The sequence below is a fragment of the Falco naumanni genome, chromosome 16 (genome assembly GCF_017639655.2).
Source record: "Falco naumanni isolate bFalNau1 chromosome 16, bFalNau1.pat, whole genome shotgun sequence".
Classification (NCBI taxonomy): domain Eukaryota; kingdom Metazoa; phylum Chordata; class Aves; order Falconiformes; family Falconidae; genus Falco; species Falco naumanni.
This window is the reverse complement of record NC_054069.1, coordinates 416,728-438,697: the sequence shown is the minus strand read 5'-3', so window position 1 is coordinate 438,697 and position 21,970 is coordinate 416,728. Positions and strand designations below refer to the sequence as shown.

Below are 21,970 nucleotides of genomic sequence, written 5' to 3'. Positions count from 1 at the left end.
CTAATGTTAGTATTGATCATCACTTCTAATTGCAGACAAAAAAGCCATAGTTCAGTGGCCCTTTTTGGGCTTGTTTGTATGAAGAAAAACCTCCCGAGCTGCGATGCGAGTGCCATGCTGAGCCACTGACTGAGCCTGGAGTAATTTGTCCTCAGGAAGTTAAATACCTTAAAACTTTATAAAAGACATGGTTTCATTTTCTGAATGTCAATAGCAACAGGGAAGGCTGCAGGCGGGGATGTGATTCAATAAAGTTCATTAGCGGCACGGCCAAGCATCCAAACCCCAATGCTGCCCGGGAATTCACCCGCCGTAGCGATGCGGCTTGCTGTCAGTGTTTGTCACATGTGTCCGTGCGAGATGGAGGTGCTTGGCTGGAAAGTGAAATTGCTTCGTGGCGATGGTGTCGCCAGGCCCATGGAGCTGGCGGTGGGTGGCTGCTCCCCTTGGAGAAGTTTTGACTGAAAGGTGCCTTTCCTCACCGTCGCGTGGGGAGATGCACCTTGGGGAAAGCCTCCATTCCCATTTTCAGGTCTGAGTTTTGCATTTTGAGGTTTCATGGCTGAGCTGTCACCTAAAAGACATGTGCTGCGGCGCAGTGTGCTAAGGGCAGCAATAAGGAGGCTTGCTTTTCCACCTTGGCTGCTGGCCAGCCACGGTACCCCAGACTGCAGTTTTGCCCTCTTCTTCTGTTTCTGAAGTGCAGAGGACCTGTAGATCTACCTGGCTGCTACCGGCAGCACCGGCATGCAGGACCCGGCATCGGGGCTCTTGCCGGTCGGATGTGTAGGACTGGGTGTGGATGCTCCAGCTGTCCCAAAACGCCCCTGCTTGGGGAAACTGCAGCTTCCCATGGGGAACCAGGTCCTGGTTACGACGCCCGGCGATCCCCGTGATGTGTAGGCTGTTGGTCTGCTGTCTGCGTGGAGCTGCTAATGCCATGGCAAACTTTGAGTAGCCACGTAGGGAAATACTCTGGCGTTTGGCTCTTTCTTTGCCAGCCTCACCTCCATTTGTCTCCGCCTGGATTAGCTGAGCGTTGTACTACTAATGCCATTAGGCATGTTGGCACTGCTCGACATGTCACAGTGAGAAACAGATGCACTACACCATTAAAGCAATAAACGTGATAAATCGGATCCCAAGCGCTTTGTGAGATGTTATTAGTGTTAATTTTGGTACCCTGATACAGTAGTTGTTTTTTGGTTTATTTTAAGCATTGGGTAATTTATGTTCCACTGCGATCGAAACTTTAAGAAAAGGAGGAAAAACAGAAAATGAGGGGGGAGGGAAAAAAAAATAAAAAGCCAGCAGCCCCCCAAACTCTGCCCGTGATTACTTCCAGAGTCCAAAGACAACTTGGCAGCTCTTGTTTCTTGCTGATGGGCCTTATTAGCAGCACCTGGCATCATAAGGGGCTAATGGAAACCAGCATTCCCGGCTGCCTGGCCGCTGCCACACGGCGCAGGGCGGCCGGGCGAGGAAGCTCTTATTAGCTTTATGGGCAGGGGGACGTGCCCCGCTCAGGAAATGAATGTTGCAGCTAAGGTCCGCGGCGCTGACCCCGAGCGTGTAACCTGTGAGCGCCGGCAGAGACCCCGCTCAGGATGCTTGGGATTTCGGGGGCTCTCTGGTTCTTGTCATAGGCAGAGGGGGAATACGGCATGGTATGTTGCAGCCTTGAACTTTTGATTTATTCAGTGGGGGACTTAACCATTTCCATACTCTGCTCCTAGCGCAGAGGGGTGAAAGCCCCCTTTGGCTTCCGCGTTATTCCATCCGTTATTCCGCATCATTGTCATCGTGCGGGTGATGCCTTGTAAAGCAAAACTCTGATATTCCCATTGGAAAACACCAACCTAATTTTTTTTTTTTTTAATTTATTTCTTTTTCCCTTTACCCAGTGCATCTTACTTTTGCATCTTCTCTGCCTGACAGTGGCCGGCACTTTGGACACCTTGTGGCTCTTTGCGGGGGCGAGAGGGATGCTGCCTGCCCTCCAACCAGCATGCGTCCACCTTCCCCAGTGTTGCCCATTTCCAGGGACCGGGGGGGGTGGATCTTCGCCAGCTGATTCCCGTCAGCTTGCAGGGCTGGGACCCTTGGATGCCTAAAACCTGCCCGATGGAGGACACTTGGAGTAGCTTTTTCCCAAAAGTGCACTTACTTGACGTTGCTTGCAGCAGTTCAGTAAGCTTTGCGGAGCCTTTGGTTCTCGTTACAACTCCTAGAGTAATGTTGGTTAAAAATGTATTTAGCAGCTGCACAGAGGCACCCTCAGAGAACCTGTGCCGTTTCAGGGGTGATGCTGTTAATTCTGTTTTTTCTTTTCCCCGTGGCACGTGGAGGTGGTGCAAAGCAGCCCGGGCACTTTGTGACCGAGCACCCCTGCAGCCTTACCCGCTTCTATGCGATGTTGGCTCTTTAGTTACACTGGTGTGTAAATCTGTTTTCCTTGGATAGAGTAAAACGATCTGCATTTTCCTTTTTGCTCGCAATTAGCAAGATTTTTCTTTTACTTCCCACCCCCCCACACCCACCCCCCCTGTCCTTGACAGCTTCAAGAGAGGCTTTAAATGAGTAATTACTAAATATTTCCCGGCAGCCAAACACGGGGCCATGGCATCTCCTGTTGCAAAAGTGAAAAATATTTCTGTTTGCAGTTAATTTTAGTGGCAGGCAGATCATGTTAACTGGGTGTAATTGCTTCCAGATATGGCAGAGGGTTTTGTGTGTTGGGATGAAGGGTCTGGTAAGTGCTCACTTCCTGTGTAAATTAGCCTATTCCATTCATTCCTCCTTGCCTGGCAGTCCTGGCTTGTGTCACTCTGCCTGCAAGGTTTTTTTTCTCCGCACCCCCCCACCCCCCCCCGGGTGTTAGGCAGCTCGGTGCTTTATGGTTGGTTTAGTCCTTTGCTGGGCATTGCTCTCTGCTTTACCATCACAGGCAGGCGCAGTCAGGATGCGCGGGCACCTGCATCCCACCAATGAGTGACAGGAGCCCAGTCGGTGCCTGCGGGTGCCAGCAAAATGCTGCTGCAGACGGCAGTGTCTTCACACCTCGCAGCTTTCGTTGGGCTCACCAGAGCTCAGCTGGCGTTCTGGCCCCAGCAGAGCCTGGCGCTTGCAAAGTGGCTGCATGACGGGTACCCGCTGAAACAGGGAGGGTGACGCATGGGGAAATCCAGGTGGAAGGGATTTGTGTAACGTGAGCAGCAGGGGAAGGTTTATGCATCCTTTTGAATAAACGCACACAAGGCAGGCGAATCCGCGTGTGGTTAGATGCCTTTTAATACAGGCTTACGAGCTTTCAACGTAGTCTGACATCTGCTCTTGTTCCCAGGCTCGAGCCTGGCTGCGGGGAGCTGCGGGGGGCCTGCCGTGGCGTTGTGAGCATTGGGTGATCTTTGCCCAGGCTGAAGCGCACCTGAAACGCTTGGTATAATTTTTGAACGCGGGTTTGTACTTGCAGTGTTTTGGATCACTTCTGCAGCTGACGTGCAGAGTGGCGGATAGCTCGGCAGGAGCGGTGAGCGCCGCTGGGCCACGTGCTTTCGCAAATAAAGTTGGATTCCTCTTTTTTGACGAGAGCATCTGCTGGCCCGGTTGTTCCCCATCTGAAGAAAGGAGCATCACCGTAGAATTTGGGTTGCAGGAGCAAGCCTTTGTGGCCTGGGCTCACGTGCTGGCTGGGAGCCAGGGCCGCCCGTATCATTTTCGCTGTAGTATTCTTAACTGATTTTAAGTAGATTATGGTTGGATATGCGCCCTGCTGGGCTGCTTTAAGTTTTCCATCAGCCCTCGTCATCTCATTTTTGTTTTATTGGCACATTGTTGAACAAACAAGTTGGGATATGCAATTGAGGAAATACTTCTCCACGTAGGCATGAGCACTGTAAGGCTTGCTAGAGCTGCCCACCATAAATCAGGGTTAAACACCCTGCTTTGTTACCAGTGTCAGCGCAGAAGATGGGCTGTTTATCTGTGTGTATCAGCCAGGCTGATAACCCCGTGCTCTGTTTAGTGCTGTACGAGGAGCAGCTGGCTTGCTGCGTGCTGGCGTCTCCTGTGTGCAAAGGCAGAGTGCTGGGGGGAGCACCGCTGGATGCTGGCACCAGTGATGCCGTGGTACTTGCCTTACATGCTGGGGAGGGCACCTCTGCACCCCCGTCTCGAAAAAGCACACCTCCATCTGTCTGCAAGCATAACTTGTGGCAGGGAGGAGGACGCCTTGTTTTCACCTTGGTGACCTATAAAGAAGGCAAGCATCGAGCGGAAAAACAAAGAGAAGCTAAAAAACCCCAACCCACAACCCCATATACCAGGCCATTTCCATCTCCAGCATGTTCACGAGGTCAGAAGGAGCATAGCCAGCCTGCGGGAGGGGGGTACCTCCTGGCACTGCCACCAGGAGAGTGCTGGGCTCTTATTTCCATGTGAAATGACCGTGTCATGTGGGCCGAGTCAGCTTTCCTGCAGAGAAGCAGCAGAGAGCCGTCTGCCCGCCAAAACACCTGCACAGCTCCCAGCATCATGCCCTGTGGCGGGCAGAGCCAGCCCCTGGCAGGGCAGGCATCCCCACACCGAGCGCTTGGGCTCCATGGAGGCTAAAAATGGGGCTTCCCATTGGTGAGGACCCGTGTCGATCTTTAAGTAACTCCTAGGGACTTTTTTAAAGGCACAATGCAATTACTATCTGTGTGTGTATAAAAAAATCCAACCCAGCGCTATCACCTATAATTTAATTTTGTTTCAGATTTGCATTTATGCACCAGGTGCTACACCAATTACAACCCACATGCTGTTTGCAGCTCCATTGTGACTATGGAAAGTGCTTTTATCCTCTTGCCACCGATTTTGGGGACGATGCTGGGCTCTGCACGCTTTGCCCTTTGTAACCTTCGCTCGTTCCTTTCTCTGCGCATTATTCATAGTAAATCATATTAGAAAGGAGTGCTAAGGAGGAAGTGTGATTCATCCTCCTTGAAACCAGCACTGACATAAATAAAGGCAAAGTGCTTACTACGTATTTTTTATTATGGTGTTTAGGGACAGGTTGTACTAATTTTGGCGTGCGCAGACTAAACCCATGAAGGCTACAACTCTACAAAATTCAATTTAACCGCAGCACTGGCTGCACGTTAAAAAAAAAAAATCCAACCAAAGCACAGCCAGTCTTCTTGGAAGCGTGCATGTGTGGCAGCACAAGGCTTTCGGGACAGCTCATTGCTTTCCAGATTTTACTGCGTGCCTTTGGCTGGTCCAGTGGCTTCTTGGGGGCTTGCTGGGACTTGCTGTGGCACAGGAGCAGGGCTGGCTGTGAGCTCGGGCATCCTCATTGCTTGGGTGTATCACAGGGTCAGGAACAAGATGCTCTAATTGGTCCACTAAAGGGCTACCTGATGGGGGCAAACCAGTGGGGAAGCAGCAAGGGGATGTGTAGAGGGGATGCTGTAGTGCAGGCAAACCCAGTAAACGCCTCACCAGTCGTGCGAGTTTGGGCTGGTGGCAGGAGCTTGCTGCCAGCAGCACAGCATAGCAAGAGCTGGTGATGGATATCTTATCTCCAGCTGGGCATGGGCTGTGGTTGCAGCCTGCTGCGCAACACACACAAACTGCCTTTGCGTGGGAGAGATAAGGTGCAGGCAGGCATTGTGCAACGCCTGTGCCTTACCGGTCCCCCTCTCCCCATGCCGGCATGGCACCGGCATCCCGCTCGCACCAGGCTGCGGTCAGCCGGAGGGCACCGGCAATGGTGCCAAATGCATCACCAGCACCAGGGCAGGTTGTCTCCACTGGCAGCAGGCAGCAAGCCCAGCTCACGGTGGTCTGGGGTGGTCGGAGCACAGCAGGGCACCCACCGGGGCCCCTTTCTGCGAAACAGTGCAGCGCTCAGAACCGAAACCCTCTGCACCTCCCTGCTGGGAATTCTGCTATTTTTACCAGTAACACGGTGATTTCCTCTTTTCTCTCTTCCTTCCCCCTGTTCGTAGAAAATATCCCAAGCACCAAGAGCGGGTGGGAGGAGGGTGCTTCTGCGAACGAGAGCGGTAGCCAGCAGCACTGGCAGCATGCAAAGCCTTTTTGGGCGTCTCTGCCCACGCTGGCCTCACCTGTTGAGGGGCGGTTGGGGGACCTTCCGCAGCTGCCCTCTCCCACCACGGGCTGGGGCGGTGAGTGCTTGGAGCCTTGCATGTGGGTTGCCTTGCACAGGAACCAGCGGTGTGTGATGAAACTGGCGGAAATGCTGCTTCCGTCCAGCAGGAAACTTTCGGGGAAATTCTGACTTGGATCGAAACATTTCCCATGGGGGAAAAAAGTGAAAAGGGGTTGGTTTTGCTTGCTGGGTCCCTGTCGCCTCTTGCTCTCAGGGCAAGGGATGGGGAAACACCGCTCTGACTTCGCTGTGCCTTCCCCCAGCCTTGCGGTGCGTTGTCACCCTGGTTGAAGGGTAGTATTTTGCTGGGGCTTTTGCGGGGATTTTGAGTTTTGCATTTCGGAGGGCGGCAGGGAAGATTGCCTATCAGGCAGGGCCCATGGGAAATAGGTGCCACAGTGGGAACTGGGGCCACCGGCAGCTCCCAGCCCACAGGGTGCTGAGTCAGTGGTAACCAAGCCTGGGCAAGGCTGGGGCAGCACTGGGGATGCCTCAGCCCTACTCATGGGATGCCCCCAGCCCTGCCCACAGGGGCTGGGGAGGGGCACCGGGATCTCTGGATGCAGAGGCAATCACTTGTATTGATTTCTGGCTTATCTGACCCTTTAGCTGGAGGCGGCTCTTCCTTCAGTGTCTAACCACACATAACTTAAAGCAGCCCAGAAATGTATATCATCCTTTTCTTGCATTAATTAGGGCTGGCCAATGCATTATTTAACGGGGTAGGAGCTGCTGCGGGCTGCCCCAGAGCAGGTGCCATGACCAGCTGGCACGTGGGCGGGGGTCTGGCAGGTCGTGTGCTGTCAATGTGGGCATCTGCAGGAGTCTGGGGATGCTGGCCAGCGGTGCTGCTCTGGCACATTGTGGCAGTGGCAGGGCCGAGCAGGGAGGAGACCTCACATCAGACCTTGCTGTTGGGAGGGGGACTGGTCCAGCTGTGCCTATCCAGAAGAAGATGGGAAGAAGATGGCAAAAGAAGGGACTCTGGTGATGGGAGGCTGAGCGAGGGGTGCCCCACAGAGGAGCAGAGATGAGCATCTCCGAGGATAGCGCTTGGGATGCTTTCCTTATCCAGTAGCACAGGTGCCACGTGGTGGGGTCCGCTCTGCCGGCCAAGCACTGAAGGCTCAGCCGCTGTCAATGTGGGCAGCTGCACCGCATTCTCCTCCGGCTGGAGGTGGAAAGCAGCTCCCTAATTAGCACCTTTGTTGCTAAGTGAACGAAGCGGCCATGCATGGCAAGCTACCTGCTAGCAATACGTGTATTGGGGAGGGGGCCATCAGGTGCCACCGCAGGTAATGCCATGTTGCACAGCTGCAGGTACCAATGTGCCGAAGCCTGTTTGCTCGCTGCCCTGCAATGGGTGGGCATCGCGGGCTGAGACCGGGAGGGAAACGCCATTTGCTTTCATCTCCTCCCCTCCTACTTCATTTGCTTGGATGCTTGGTGCTGCCCACAAATACAGTTGGTGGGGGCTGATAAGGATCACTGACCTAGGGCAAGCAATGGGGACTTTCTTCCTGCTAAAATTAAAAGAAACCCACATCGCCTTCTGTTTGTATGGCCAGGCTGGGGGGCTACTGGGCTGGGTGTGCCCAGCCGCCAGTCTTCAGCACTGTGGCTTCTCATGTGAATGTGCCACGCATGGGAGTCGTGTCCTCAGCGCTCATAGACAAGTGTGTTCAGTCCCCGGTGTCAAACGCGTTCTGCAGGTAAGGGTCTCTTCGGGCTTTGGTGTGGGGTAGAATTTTCCACCCGGCTGAGAAGATGGGACATGTAAGTGGGATTTCTTGTGCGTAGTCGTGCCATGTCGGGGTTTACTTTACCATGAGCCCCATGGGAAGGAACGTTCTTCGTGGTGCTTCACTTGCATTCCTGCATGGGCCAGATACCATTTTCTTTTGCTGCCGTTGGTGCTTTGGGGATTTCGGTTCTCTCATTGGTGTACTGCGTGGCAGATGCATCATTGTACAGGCTCTTTGTGCTGCGACAGCTTACGTGGAAACCACGTTTTCTGCATAAGCAAGAGGAAGGACCGTGGCAACGACGCGAGAGCCCAGGCAGAGGCAGGGAGACAAAGAGTGGCCGGGTGCAGTGAGGCATCCCCCAGCCCAGGCAGGTCCTGGTCCAGTTGCAGCTCCAAGCCTGGCCATGGTCCCCACATGATGGCCCTGGTCCCCACGCTGTCCTGCATCCCCCCATGATGCCCCTATGCTGCCCTGCATCCCCCCATGATGCCCCTATGCTGCCCTGCATCCCCCCATGATGCTCCTACGCTGCCCTGCATCCCCCTGTGGTGCCCCCATACCACCCTGCATCCCCCTCTGATGCCCAGGTCCCCTCACAGTGCTGAGTCTCGATCCCACCATGATGCTGTGACCTCCCTGCTGCCCAGGCCCTGGGGGGCTCAGCAGGGGACCACTCTTCAGGCAGGTGGGTGTGTACGGGCTGGTGCCAGGGGACCACAGCCGAGCCAAAAGTACACTGGGTTTGCTCTGTTGGGGTATCGGTGATGACAGGGGGCTGCCACAGGGCCTCAGCTGTGTGCGGATGCCATCCCTCCTCTCTTCCAGCTAATCTATAGTTTAGGGCTGGGCGTATGTCAGACATGGGGGTCTTTTCCTTCTTTACGTACATTGGCTTAATTCTTGCTTCGGTCTGCAGCCACTCGCTTTTCCCATGGTAGGGTTTTTGTCACTGTTATTAACTAATGAGCCAATTTTGTTGCCATTTTTAAATAACTGTATTTTTCCTTCAATGCAAGAAAAGGAAAATGCCTTTTCTTAATAGCACAGCTCTCAAAAGTCATTGAAGGCATGAATTTGCCATTCTTTCTCACAAATGCGTGGATTACCACACTTTTTATTACTAGGGCTTGAATTGCTGCATCATGGAAGCGGGGTAATAGGATATGTTTGCATACATGGCACTGGGGGGAAAAGCGGTTATTTTTAAAGCCGCTATAGTGGGCTGGGGTGCTTTTCCCCCTGTTGCTATGACATTTTGTGGTGTGGGATGCATCTTGGATCCCAGTGCTGGCCTTGGGTCAGGCTCGAACACGGGGCAGCCCTACCTTCTGGGGCCACAGCTCTGCTGCCTCGTGCGCCCCTGCTCTGCCCAGGCATCCCCGAGGTGCAGCCTCAGCAAAGCACTGATTTACCGTGCGCCCTGCTGGGGCGCACACCGGTCGTCCTCTGCCTGCCATAGCTCTCACCTGTTGCGACAGGGGTTGCTGCTGAGGCAGCTCTTCTGCTGTGGTCCACGGTGCTTGTATTTTCAATTACCTTTGGTCACCTCTCGTACAGTGTCTGCCCTGTGCTGGCGGGGTCAGACATGAGTTAGCTGCAAGTGTCACTGTGTTAAAAGAAATAATAGTATCATCTTCCGAGGGACAGTAACAATGGATGTTAATGCCAGCATCCCACCAGCCTAGAACCGGCAGCTCTCCTCCCTCCTCCAGAATTAATAAATCATGAGTTTTGCTGGTCTCGCTCTTTCAGCCCAGCTAACAGCTCCGCTCTTGCCTGGCAGATGCCACAGCCATGGCAGCTCATGGGCCTGAGCCCCGCTCTGGGTCCAGGGGCTTTTCCGCCGGGCTCTATCAAGCGACAGCCAGGAACACTTGGTAAACAAGACCCTGTTTGGATTGCCACATCCCTTTGATTCTTCCTGCATCATCTTCTGCCACATCCTGGCTCTGTGTCCTGGGGTTGGGGTTTTATTATTTTATAGGTGCTGTAACATTCAGACCATGTTGTGCGGCAGTGGCCGGTATGGTCTCCCCACCATCCTGCTCCTCAGAGGGATGCTCTTCAGCAGGGAGCAGGGAGCTGTTGGGTGGCCGGAGCACACAGGGGGCTCTGGGGCCCCCAGTTGCATTTCAGGACCAGAATGGCCCATGTTTAGGTGTGTGTCTCAGAAAGCACGTCATATTTGGGATAAGGAATAATGGTTCTGCCAAGCTCCGTGCATGTTGCTGATCACGTTCCCCTGCACGTATGAACTGGCGCCTTTTCATTAGTAAATCATGCCGGGGAAATAAGGGTAAGAAGCAGCACGTCTGCCTGCATGTAAAGGTTTGGTTATCCCTGGTGTGGCTGTCCCTTTTGGCCCTGCTCTCCGACCACTGGGCAGCCTTTAAAAGATCTGCAGAGAGCCAAAGCACCAGCAAACGGTGTAAACCTGCCATTATTTCCAGCGCAGCTCTCAGCTGATGACCAAAAATATATGCTGGGGAGCAGGAATGGTACAGAGAATAATTTTCACTCCAGAAATTATTGTTCTTGCGAGAGCAGATTTAAAATCTATTTAACTTTTCAGTGTCCCATACCCCTTTAAACGTTTCAAGTGTATTCTCACTGATGGGTTACCTTTTCTTTCCCCTCAGGCTGTAATTAGTGTCCTTTACACAGAATTGCCTTAGAATTGGATTTGAAGAAGATAAGAATCAAATTACCAGTATTTATCTTGTAAATTCCAAAAGACCTACTGAGAGGCGCAGTATAAAGAGGGTTTTTAAAATTTTGTGCTCTGAAAGCACAAACTTCCCATAGGTCCAGGTTTCCCTGGAGCATCGCATCTGCAATACGCCAATAGGCGTGGGATGTGCCTAGAGGTGCCAGGAGGAAGAGGATGGCTCCTTCCTTGCCAGAGCCCCACTTGCAGGCTGGGAAGGCAGCTGGCTGGCAAGATACCTACAGAAATGGATGTATCACCTGATGGATGGTGGCTTGTTTGCATTAATTGGGGCAGACACGGTGGTGGTAGTTTGGATACTGCAGTGCCTTCCAGGAGGGCGATTGCCTCCTGGTTTTGCTCTTGGGCTGCAGGGGCTGAGCTGGGGCACGCATCCCCTCTGCCCCAATGGGTCTTGCCAGTCCAAGGGAGGTGACCAGGTGCAGGATGGCAGCATTATCTCAGGCTGGGTGTATAAAAGAGTCTGGTCTTTGCTTTCACGGCTGGTCCCACATAGGCTGGAGAAGAAAAGTCTTGGAAATGCAGCCTCTCCTCCTTTTTCCCAGGCTCCCGCCCAGCTTCCCTCCCTGCTCTGCCGGGTGGCTCTCCAATGACAAGGCAAGTTGAGCACCAGAAATGGATGGAGGTAATTTCGGTGGGCTCTGTTTTGACAGAAATTAAGCATCTGAATTTAAATTAAGGAGACGGAGAGCCTGGGCAGCTGAGACTATATTTTCATAGCGTAAACAGTTGCAGAAGAAGATTAATAGCATCTGTGTAAACACTCCCTCGCAGTGGTGAGGGGTTGGTTTTGTTTTGTTTTATTTTTTTTAAGAGTTTGAAAATTCTGAGGACGGCTAGAGGCAAGAGGGGCCATACTTCCCCTCCTGCTTGCCTGCGCGCACCTTCAGCCTCCCCGTCCATCCCATGGTAAATATTTCAGCCACCCTCAGCCCCGCTCTCCCTTCTTGCAGTAAATTACATATTAAAGTAGCCTGGTAACTGAGCACTGGTTGCTGCGCGATAAGCTCCGGGAAATCGATATGTTTGCCATGTGCCTGCTTGTTTATGACACCTGCCTGCAGAGCAGTTGAGCAATGCTTCGCGTGCCCGGGCTGCGCTTCACAGGCTCGCCTCATCCTGAAACCCAGCCTGCCCTCGCAGGAGAGGGTGCAACAGCACCTATTGATTTTTTTTATTTTTTTTTCTCCTCAAGCATGGTGTTGCACAGCAGCGCTGTCCAAAGCCACCCAGCAGCATCCTATTGTGGGGGGCAAAATAATGCGAGCGATGATATTTGATGATATGGAGCGTGGGGTGGGTGGCAGGATGAGAGATCAGGTCGTGTCTTCATCCATCTTTGGGGCTTCTCCCAGCCCTGCTGTGGGGCTCTGCGCTGCTCCTGTTTGTCACCTCCCTAGATCAGGGACAGGAGCAGAGCCCAAGGATTTAAATCCTTGTTTTGTGTGCCCAGGAAGGGAGGTGGCTGCCTCTGAACATGCGATGCTTCGTGGGTGAGGGCTGGCATCTTTGGAGCACTGTGCCACGCCAGCTGGCACGGGGACCACGTGCCCGGGCAGTCGCCAGCACATTGGTTGGACCCGTTGGCTGCATCCCAGTGCGCAGGGGAGGTCCCAGTCCCAGCCCTTCAGCAGCCGAGGCTCCCAGCCTGCGAGTGGCTGAGCCCACTTCAGCTTCTGGACTGGGACCAGCCTGAGTTGATAAAACTCTTCCCCTTGACCTCAGAGCTCAGATGCTCCAGAGGTTTGGGTGCTTTGCCTGTGCTGAGGTTTGGCGCCTGCCTGCATCCCCCCGTGTGCCGGCAGGGCTTTGGGATGGGAGCAGGCGGGTTTTTTTCCTTACGTCTCAAGTCAGCAAGCTGCAGTAATTGACCTTTTGACCCAGATATGAAGTTGGGAGGTAAAAGACACGGCTTGCAAGATTTTTGTAAAACTGTTGACCTCTCACAAGATTAACTCAGAGATAATAGTAATTATAAACAGATTACGGTGGGTCCAATCGATAGTGAACTTTACCTCCTGCCTAAAACTGAAGGTCGGCATTTTACTGCAGCAAAGATAACTACCAAGGGTTTTCACACCGTCATGAGCCAGTAAATGTCCCTATACATAGGAAATGCGTGAATCGAGCACATATGGCTTCTGTAGGCACTTCGGGAGGGGGAAGAGGGACCCACGGGATGGTTCAATGCCCAAGTGCGGGGTTTTGTGATGCTGAATCCTGTAGGTGAGTGTCGGTGCAGTGCAGGCTGCCTTCCTGAGTGCTGCAACAGCCCACCTGGATGGCAGCTCCCCCTGGATGCTCAGGTCCAGGGGAGTGAGCGCAGGGGGGTAGCACCCCACTCCCAAAAGGCACTTTCTCTTTGCCTAGCTTTTAATTGCTTGCTTTCACTTTTTATGTATAAAAGATTGTCCATTTAATTAACTCAAGAATGCAATTTCAAAAACGTTAATGCTTTACACATGACAGCTCTTAAAATAAAAGTAGCGTTCCAGTATTGCACCATGCTTCCTTCGCCTCTTGCGGGTCGTTCTGGAGAGAAACCATCCCCCGTGGCAGCCCCTGACTCTTGCATTGGAGTTGAAAAGGTTTGGTGGGGCTTGATCCTGGGCTTACCTTTATTAGCATGCCTGGGCTGGTGGGAGCCCTCCTTTAGCAAAGTCAGTGATTCCATCCGTGTCCTTGTCTTTCCCTGGATGTTAGCTGTTGATCTCTGGCTGATGGCACCGGGACCCGTAGCATCTCCGGTAGCTGGCTCAAGGGGGTCCGCATCACTCGTCACCCAGGGACAGCCCAGTGCTGGATGGAGGTTTGCTTTTCTGCACCGCTGGCAAGGAGCTCTCATTTCCACAAGCATTCCTCAAACTCACACTAGCCTTGGGTTTCTCTTATTTATTTTTTTTTTTTTTTTATGGAGCTGCTTCATACTGGATGGGCTTCTGAGTGCAGAGCATACCCTCACCATGACCCCTCGCTTAAAACCCCCCCTTAGGGCCTTTCAAAGTCTGTTATCTTTTCCCGGACATCTGTAGTCTGAACCAAGCCGGTGGGGTGGGGACACACACTGCAAGCTGGCAAAAGCCGATGGCCGTGGGGTTGGTGTGGGCAGCACCCAAAACCTGACTGCCCTTGCTGGTGCGGAACCCCTGGGGTACTCTCGCCGGGACCCCTGCCCCAGCACGCAGGCAGCCCCTTGGCTCTTCTGCACTTTGCCTGCTGTTGAGGGGCTTTGCAGCGGGTCTGGGGAAAGCCCCTGTTTTTCCCTCCCCTCTGCATTAACACGTGCCTTTCCCCCAGATTGGAGCAGGGAAACCTGGTGGGAACTTTGAGGCGAGTCGCTGAGTTTGTTGTTAAAAACCTGCACGCAACACCACCACCACCCTGCCCCTTCCCTCCCCTCCCCCCCCCGTTTTTTTTTTTGTAGCTTAGAAACCTCTCTTTGTGGCAGAAGGCTGGGAGGGTTTGAATACCACATACAGGCGTAGGAGGCTGACTGAGACCATACGGCTTTATCATTCATTAATTCCTGTGCTCATTCATCCCCCTATTTAAACTTCTCTGTAAAGACGGGAGCTACAGATGGTCTTTTGGTACCCGCTTTAGCCTGCAGACCTTGGCCCCGACAAAGGGGTACAGAGGGAGCAGCAGAGTGTACAAAATATTTCCAACCATTAGAAATCGAGGTCTCATTCACCGGCAGCTTCTGTTTTGAAAGCGAATTTATGCAAGAGCGTCATAACCCGCCGAACGGGGTATTGCCAAGAGTCGGGCTTAACTGAGAAGCATGCGTTAGCCGTGGTTCTGCTGGCCATAATTGTGCTTTAGAAACCGGAGAAGTAGCAGCAGCATTTCTGTAGCTGCATCCTTCCTTTGTGTTGCGTAATGTAAAACTCTGCTTTCTCCACCGACGGACCACCTCCCTGTCTGACGCAGAGAAATGACGGCTTTTTTTTGCCTGCATTAATTTGATGCCAGGTCACTGTTGCCATTTTTCTTTTAAGAATTTGGTACCATTACAGCACCCCTGGGTGCAACGTCGCATCCCTGCACGGGGAACAGTAACCCAGAGCATGCTTGGCAGGGATGCTGTAGTCTGGACACGCCACGGTAGCTTGTGCTGCCAGCGATTTCCTCCTTGCTCTTTGCTTGCGCAGTGGCCACCGTATTCCCGATGCGGTTAGGTGTTGGTTTTACACGTGGTTGCAATGCCGTGCTGAGCAGGGGATGTGCAGTGCTTGGAGTAACGCTGGCGGCTTCTCTGCCTGCACGTGCCTGAATCACCACGGATGATTCAAGCCCCATGGGAGCAGGGCACGGTGGGGGCTCACACTGTCCCCCTGTTCGCCTCTTGCTTTTCCTCCAGGGTTTGCCAGGAGGTACTGGGGGACACAGGGATGTTGGCATGCGGGCATGCAGGAGCATCCCCCCTGGTGCTGGGGGGCCCAAGGGCAGCCCCTCGCTCAGCCGGATGGTTTGCACAGCTCGTGCCCTGGCTGCAGCAAGGAATGCATCCCCCTGGGATGGGATACAGCCGGGAAGCTGGCTAATGTAAACATCCTCCTCCCGCAGTTACCCACCGAGGGAAAGGGGCTTTGGCTGGCAGCTCCCACCTGCCTCCCAGCCAGCACTCTCGATTAAAGGCACTGATGCAGCAGAGGTGGTCAGACTCTGGGCAGCCTCCCCCGCTACTGGTGTTGCAGGGATTTGGGAGGATTGCACCTGCACCCCAGAGCAGGGGAGGCATTGCCGGGCTCACCAGCTGTTGGGGAGCTGCTGAGGTGGATGTGGGACGTTGCCTTAATAAAAAGCCTGGCTGGCTGCTGCCGAGGGGGTTGGAGACCCAGCCCCGTACACAGTGTGCAGCAGGAACGTCGGAGCCAGAAGTTTTCTCGTGGAAAACCCGAAGCCTGCCATCTTGTTTTTACACATGCTGTGCTTAAATATTAACACCAATTGAGCAAATTGCCTTTTAACTGCCTTTATTTGCTTTCATTAACGGTATAATTTAAAAGCTCCCGAATTTGCATGGAACCTGTTGTGCACGTTGGGGAGGGGGGGGGGCGAGGCTGCTCATAAATTAATTAATCGTGAGCAAACCTCCTCAGGGAGGTCCCAGAGCACCCGGATAGTTCAACAACACTCAGGGTCCTCAGTTCGGGACGCCGCGTACTTTTGGCCGGGTCCGGGTGGAGCAGAGCGTGCTGTCAGGGCTGGCGTCCCGCTCATAACTTGGCTCTCCCGGAAGGTATTTATTTATTTTTCAGCAAAACATGTTGTAGGCTGAGCAAAGCTAATTACGGAGAGCTGAAGGCAACGCTCTTCCTATTAACACACCCCTATAAACACACCAGTGTTTGAACCAATGCGGAGAGTTTAAAAAAAAAAAAAAGGAGAAAGTTGCTGGCCGGGTGCCCCCCATCCCCGTCCCCCAGTGCAGCGGTGCCCACAGCCTGCCTGCAGCCTGCAACATCTGCCCACATTGCTCTTCCGTGGGATGATGAGTTTCCAGCGTGATTTCAGCTAGCGGCCTGCTTGCTCCCCTCCGTGCAGATGTTTGTGTGGCTTTGGGAGCGAAGCCAGCTCGGACACTGCAAACATGATGCAGGCAGCCCCGCATGCCATGCAGTGCTGACAGCTCCGCTGGGACTCAGGCTGCATGAGCTCCTTCGACACCTCCTGCTTTCCTAACCCTTCCCAAAATATATGCTTTCCATAGGAGGGTTTTGCTGTCGGACGGACAGTGATGGCCTCAGTCCAAGCCCTGGCTCCCTGCTCTGTCCCAGCCGTCTGCACGGACACTGCCCCACTCCAGCCGTGCTCCGTTCTCCCCCACACCTCCCTGGTTTTTAGCAGAAGCAGATTGTGCCTGTGCATTGCTGATAAACATTCTGTGCCTCCGCCTTGGGAACCTGGATGGAAAACTGGTTGCACAGCCAGCCTGGGTGAAAGCACTGGTTGTTCTCTGGGACAGCTGTCCTCATGTTGCTGGGGATCCTGCTCTTTGCTGTCATCGGAGCATCCCGACGGCACTTGCAGGATTTTCAAGAGGGAAGGGTTAGGAAGAAGCACTCCTTTCTGTGTGGTGCTTCTGGTTTTGGAGTTTCTTTCTTACTCCTGCATTTGCAGGGGGTACATCCCTGGGGCATTGGGATGCCAGCTGGCACCCAGGCTTCCGCTCCTGCCTCGTGACCCCAGCCCACGCAAACCAAAAATCAGCCAGGTGCATCGGTGCCATCACACTAACCAGCAGCCTTGCATCACCAGCAGTAGTGCCTGTACCCACTCCGCAGGAGCCCTACGGCGATGCTCCCTGGCCTGGTGCCAGTTACTAATGCTGATACCAGACAAAAACGAAGGTGTGCTGGGGCTTGGTGTGCCCGACACCGTCCCTGGGCTGTGGCACCTCCAAGTCGCTTCTGTTGCTGCCACCTTCTCGCCCTGGGCGCTTTGGGCTCTCACCAAAGCCCAGTGCAGTTCAGATGTGTTAATTTACTGGCTTGACAAGGTGCATAATGTTCACCTCCCAGCTTCTAATTGGAAATAATTAGTTCTTTGTCAGCCCCGGGAACTCCCGAGGAGGCAGCATGGACCCAGGCAAAGGCAGTGGTGCTGGTGGAGGGCAGGAGACCAGCCAGCCCGTGGCCGGGAGAAGTCTTCCTGGGGAATCCTTGTGGAGCATGGTGTTTTCAGCCTGTCTGAGGGCATCTCTCTCTGCCGGGGAAGGGCTGCCTAACAGCCGAGTATGACGGTTTCATTAATCAAAGACACTTCCACTGCCCCTTTACAGCAACACAACTGCTGCGGCTGTCCCTCGCTGACAGCTCCCTAATTCATCTTGCCGGGGAAGGAGGGGGGACCTGCTGCCGCTCTCCACAGAAGCCGCAGCCGTCGCCTGCTTTCGGTGCCGCGGATGCGTGTGTTTGAGAGGCTCAGCCCTGGCGCTTGGCAGGGGTTTACAGGGAGACAAGTCTTACCCCTTGGCTCCCACACCTGAAAAACAGTCGAAGAAACATAGGTTCTGCTTGGTTTGCAGGAGGTGGTTTTGGCGGTTGCTAGCCTTCGTCCCGAGGCAGGGAGAGCGGGAAACTTAAATTGGTATCGTGGCACGTGCAGATAGAGATGTGCTTAAAGGGGGGAGGCTGAGTAGCTCTCGCTGTGACTCTGGGCAGTCAGTCCCCTCGCATCCTTCCCAAACTTCTCAAGCACAGCCGGGGGCGGGAGCGTTGTGGAGGCTCTCTGGGAGTCGGTGAGCCAAGAGCAGATGGTTTGCATGGCAGCAAAGGCTCGTGCATGCACCACTGTAGAGGGGAGCGCTTGGGGTTCCTCCCATCCCCTGGCCGAGGGTGGCCTCTCTGCCGATGCCCAAAATACGGGTGCCAAACCTGGTGGTGCACCCAGCGGGCGCATCCTGGGAGCCTGCAGCCTGAAAGGGCCGTGCAGGAGGGCATGCGACGGCACCCGAGATTGGGATTGGGCATCCTTAATTCTAGCTGCAAAACCATGATGTTTTGGAGTTGGTAATAATAAAAAAAGTGTTTTCATCAAAGCGCTTTATTTGCCTGTGTGCTGACATCTGGAGAGCGGAGATAGATATTTTCCTTAAGACTGTATTTCCAAGCCGTGAGCTCTTCCCTGGCTGTTAATTAATCCTTTGTAGTTTAGCGACTGATGAAATCATGACTCTATGAAATTTTAATCCTTGTGCTGTATAGGCACAACCGACATTATCAGAGGACCCCAGGTGTGTGCTTGAAATTAGCTTGTTGAATCACTTGCATATTTGATTACCGTATAAAACTCCTCAGGATCTGGGCCGCTCGTTGGAAGGGCGGCGCTGGCCTGTGGTTTGTGCCTGTTCCTGGCTGCGATCCCCAGCCAGGCTGGCGCAGAGGGAGAGGAGCGGGGGCAGAAAACAGGGATGCGCTGGGGAAAGGGGGGTCAGTGTCTCCGTAACGAGGGGTGAGAAGCACATGCTTCCCTGATGGGACAGAGCAGCTGAGTTTCTGCTGTGGATTTATTTCATCCAGCACAAGGGACCCGAAGGAGCTGGCAGGGATGGGAGGTGGGTGTGGAAGTGTGTGTGCCCTCCTAGGAGTTGACACAGAGAGAGAAGTGGGACTGGGAGAAGAGGATGCTGTGCAAAACTCGCTGGGAAAATAAAACTGCACATGGCACTGATGTAGAGTCCTCGGTGGGGCACGTGGGGACGTCAGTCCTGGCCTGCTGCCCAGTGGCAGCCATTCCTGCTCCCCAGAGATGAGCTCAGCAGAGGGAAGCAGCTCCTGGGCTCATCCCAGTGGCAGCCCTGTGGATACTGCCCCATCTGTGATGCCTGTCCAGCCTCGTCCCTGCGGCTGGGTCATCATAGAGAGTGGAAATTAAAAAAAAAAAATAATCCCCCTACCCTAAAATTCTCCCCCCTTGTTTAAGTCATTCTTTGCTCCAGCATCCCATTAACATCTCCACTCTCCCCTCTTTCTGCACTTTTGGACCTCTGGGGACTTTTGCCTTCTCCTCAGTGCTCCAGGAGCTGCAGGCTCACTCTTCCCTGGGGAGTACTGGGACAATGCTGCCTGGACCATCCCGGGACCCTTCCTGACACCTCCCCAGCGAGCATCTGATGTGCTGTGCTGGGTGCTTTCCCCATGTCACAGAATCGCAGAATGATTTGGGTTGAAGGGACCTTAAAGATCATCTTGTTCCAACCCCCTGCCATGGGCAGGGACACCTGCCACTAGACCAGGCTGCTCAAAACCAGGCATCCTAAGCACCCCCTAAGGCTAGGGGCAATGAGCGCCGGGGCTGGCACTTTGCCATTCGTGGACCACACTGGTGCTCCAATGACACACATGCCACTAAGGAAAGCAGATGATGAATATATTTTTAAACTTGGAATCTGTGAACCGCTTATTATTTCTGAATTAGGAATCAAAACATGTGCATCATCATGCCGCTGCTGCGGCGGATGTACTCGGCGCTAAGGTCACTTTGCTTTTTTGTCGAAATTTTGTATTATTTTTAAGAACAAACTCCCGCAGTGCTCTGCCTGATGCCTCTGACACCCATGTCATGTTTGCTCAGCGTACCGGTTGCAGCGGGTGCAATGCCGAGCGCAGCCCCGCAGGGTCAACGCCACCCAGGGAAGCAAATGCTCATCTCTTCATGTTCAGTACATCAAGTGTCACCAGATGCCCAAAGAATGGATATGATGATTTTGGATGGCCAAATTACTGCGGGGCTGCATGCGGGCAGTGTGTTAACCCCTTGGTGCCCATGCTCTGGCCCTGCATTGGCGGTGTGAAATTTTGGAACTTTTTGCATCTGTCTCAAGTATCAGCAGTGATGCAGCAGAGGTGTAGGGGCCCTTCCCTGGCCCATGTTTCCCACTGCCGGCTGTACCATCTCGGATACATCCCGCTGCTTCCTGTCTGGACTCATCCCATCCAGCGTGAGCCTGTGGACCCGCTCACTCAGGTGGGCTGAGATGCACAAGGGGAGCGCTGGTGGGGATAAAGCTCCAACCGGGGAAATCCTGTTGGGTAATAAATATTGAGCACTGAACTGAGACTGAGGCACTGGAATAATTTACAATAATAATAATAAAAAGAAGAAGCATAATCTTTCTTCTGCCCTGTTTGCTGGGGTCCAGTTTGTCTTTTTGCCAGTTCCATGGGGCTGGAAGCAAGCTCTGCTCTAGGGGGGCTGTTCGGAGCAGGGGGTGGGAGATGCTGCCTGCACATGCTCTGCCCAAGCAGACGGTAAATTGGGAGAGTTGCTGCCCTTTTGCAGCATTTATTAACACGTGTTTGTGGGCAGGGTCAAAAAAGAGATTCAAATCATGCTTCTGATGTCTGTTGCTTGTTTTTTATGCGAGACAAAACAGGAGGGATCCATTCCTCAGCTTTTTTGCAAAGGGGAAGCGTTGGCATTGTGCTGAAATGACGGCACGCCACAACATCTGGTTTAACCTCATAAATTAGTTCATGGTAAATATAAATATTGTACGGGCAGGGAGTTTCAGTGCTCTTTATTGATAGCTTTCCCCTCCCCCACCATTTTTTTTAAACTTCAGAAATAGTAAAATCTTTATTTCCAGTTCCTCTAAGATTTATTTAATATTTTTTTTTAGCAGCAGTGGTGGTTGGAGAGCATGGGTTTTTTTGGTGGGGTTATTTTGCCCTTCTTAATTTATTAAACCAAAAGGAAGGTCTCAGCTCCCTTCCCCCTTCCCCGTGCCCTTAATAGCTCTCCCTGCTATTTTAATCCAACGGGTTGGGAGATGAGGGCAGAGCAGTGACTGGGCAGGAGCTGAGCCTCCCCAGCACCGTGTCCCATGGCCAGAAAGAGCAGCTGAGCTGCCTGATGTCACCGGGCATCGTAAATAATCGTGTCGGGGGGAAGATGGCCCTCTCCATGGCATGGATGTAAAACTCTTTATCAGAGGATGCATAACATGGCTTTTGCAGACAGCTTGCTGCCCACCGACCTTGGCTTTCCGCGAGATCCCCACTGCAAATGAGATGTGGCACCGCTGCCTCTATCTTGATAAAATAGATCAGGGGATGAATTGATTTTCATATCGATTTACCCAAGCGAGGGAGGCACGGGTGGAAAGCAGGCAGCGATGAGGGTTTTGGGGGAGTTATTTAAGCTGCTTGCAGTGGGCATGCATAGCTGCACCAGTCCCTGTTTGCCTGCCTGGTGTTTGATGCCGTATGCTGTGCGTGCCGTGGCGGGGATGTACAGGCTGGCAGCCGCCCCTCCGACTGGGCACCACAGTTACAGCCCGGTATAAATAAAATCAGAAGGCTCCTATAAAACTCAGTTATTGCTGCGGCACAAAGTTAGAACTGCTTGAGGTTTCTGCTCCCTGGCTCTCACGCGCGGCAATGAATATTTTATAGGAAAGGAAATACTTAGCGTCTGAATCTTTTTATAGCGCTGCTGCTCCCACGGGCGGTAAGCTGCCCCCTCGCACACGTGCCTGCCGCAGCCCCCTCACCCTTTGCAGCTCCACACCGATGCTGGCGGGGCTGAGCCCCAGCAGCACCTTCCCGGCACCACATCCCTGGGAATTGCAGCAGCACGGGGGGAGGTGCAGCAGGATGAGGGTCTCGACCTGTTGCATGGGCGTTGCGAGGTGCAAGCAAAACCACTGTAGAATTGACAAGGATGGATTTCTGTCTGTGCCTTTCACTTTCAAGTCGGTGCAAGACTCTTAATGTTGCACTGGTACATATTTTCGTCTTGCTTTTAACAACTTAGCACTCTGCCATTTTGCTTACATCATGCCAGCCTCACGAGCCTCCCACTGTCTTTGCACCGGCTGCCAAAATA

The 21,970-nt window shown here is 53.3% G+C and overlaps 1 protein-coding gene and 1 long non-coding RNA gene across 3 annotated transcripts in view; both read left to right on the top strand.

Annotated features, from left to right (window-relative positions):
• ZBTB16 (zinc finger and BTB domain containing 16) overlaps positions 1–21,970 on the top strand; it is a 65,333-nt gene that overhangs the window by 6,441 nt on the left and 36,922 nt on the right. The gene's annotated exons all lie outside the window — the stretch shown is intronic.
• LOC121098272 lies at positions 4,833–20,194 on the top strand. The gene is made up of 2 exons (XR_005831229.1): positions 4,833–5,953; positions 19,153–20,194. It is a non-coding gene; the product is annotated as an uncharacterized LOC121098272 (long non-coding RNA).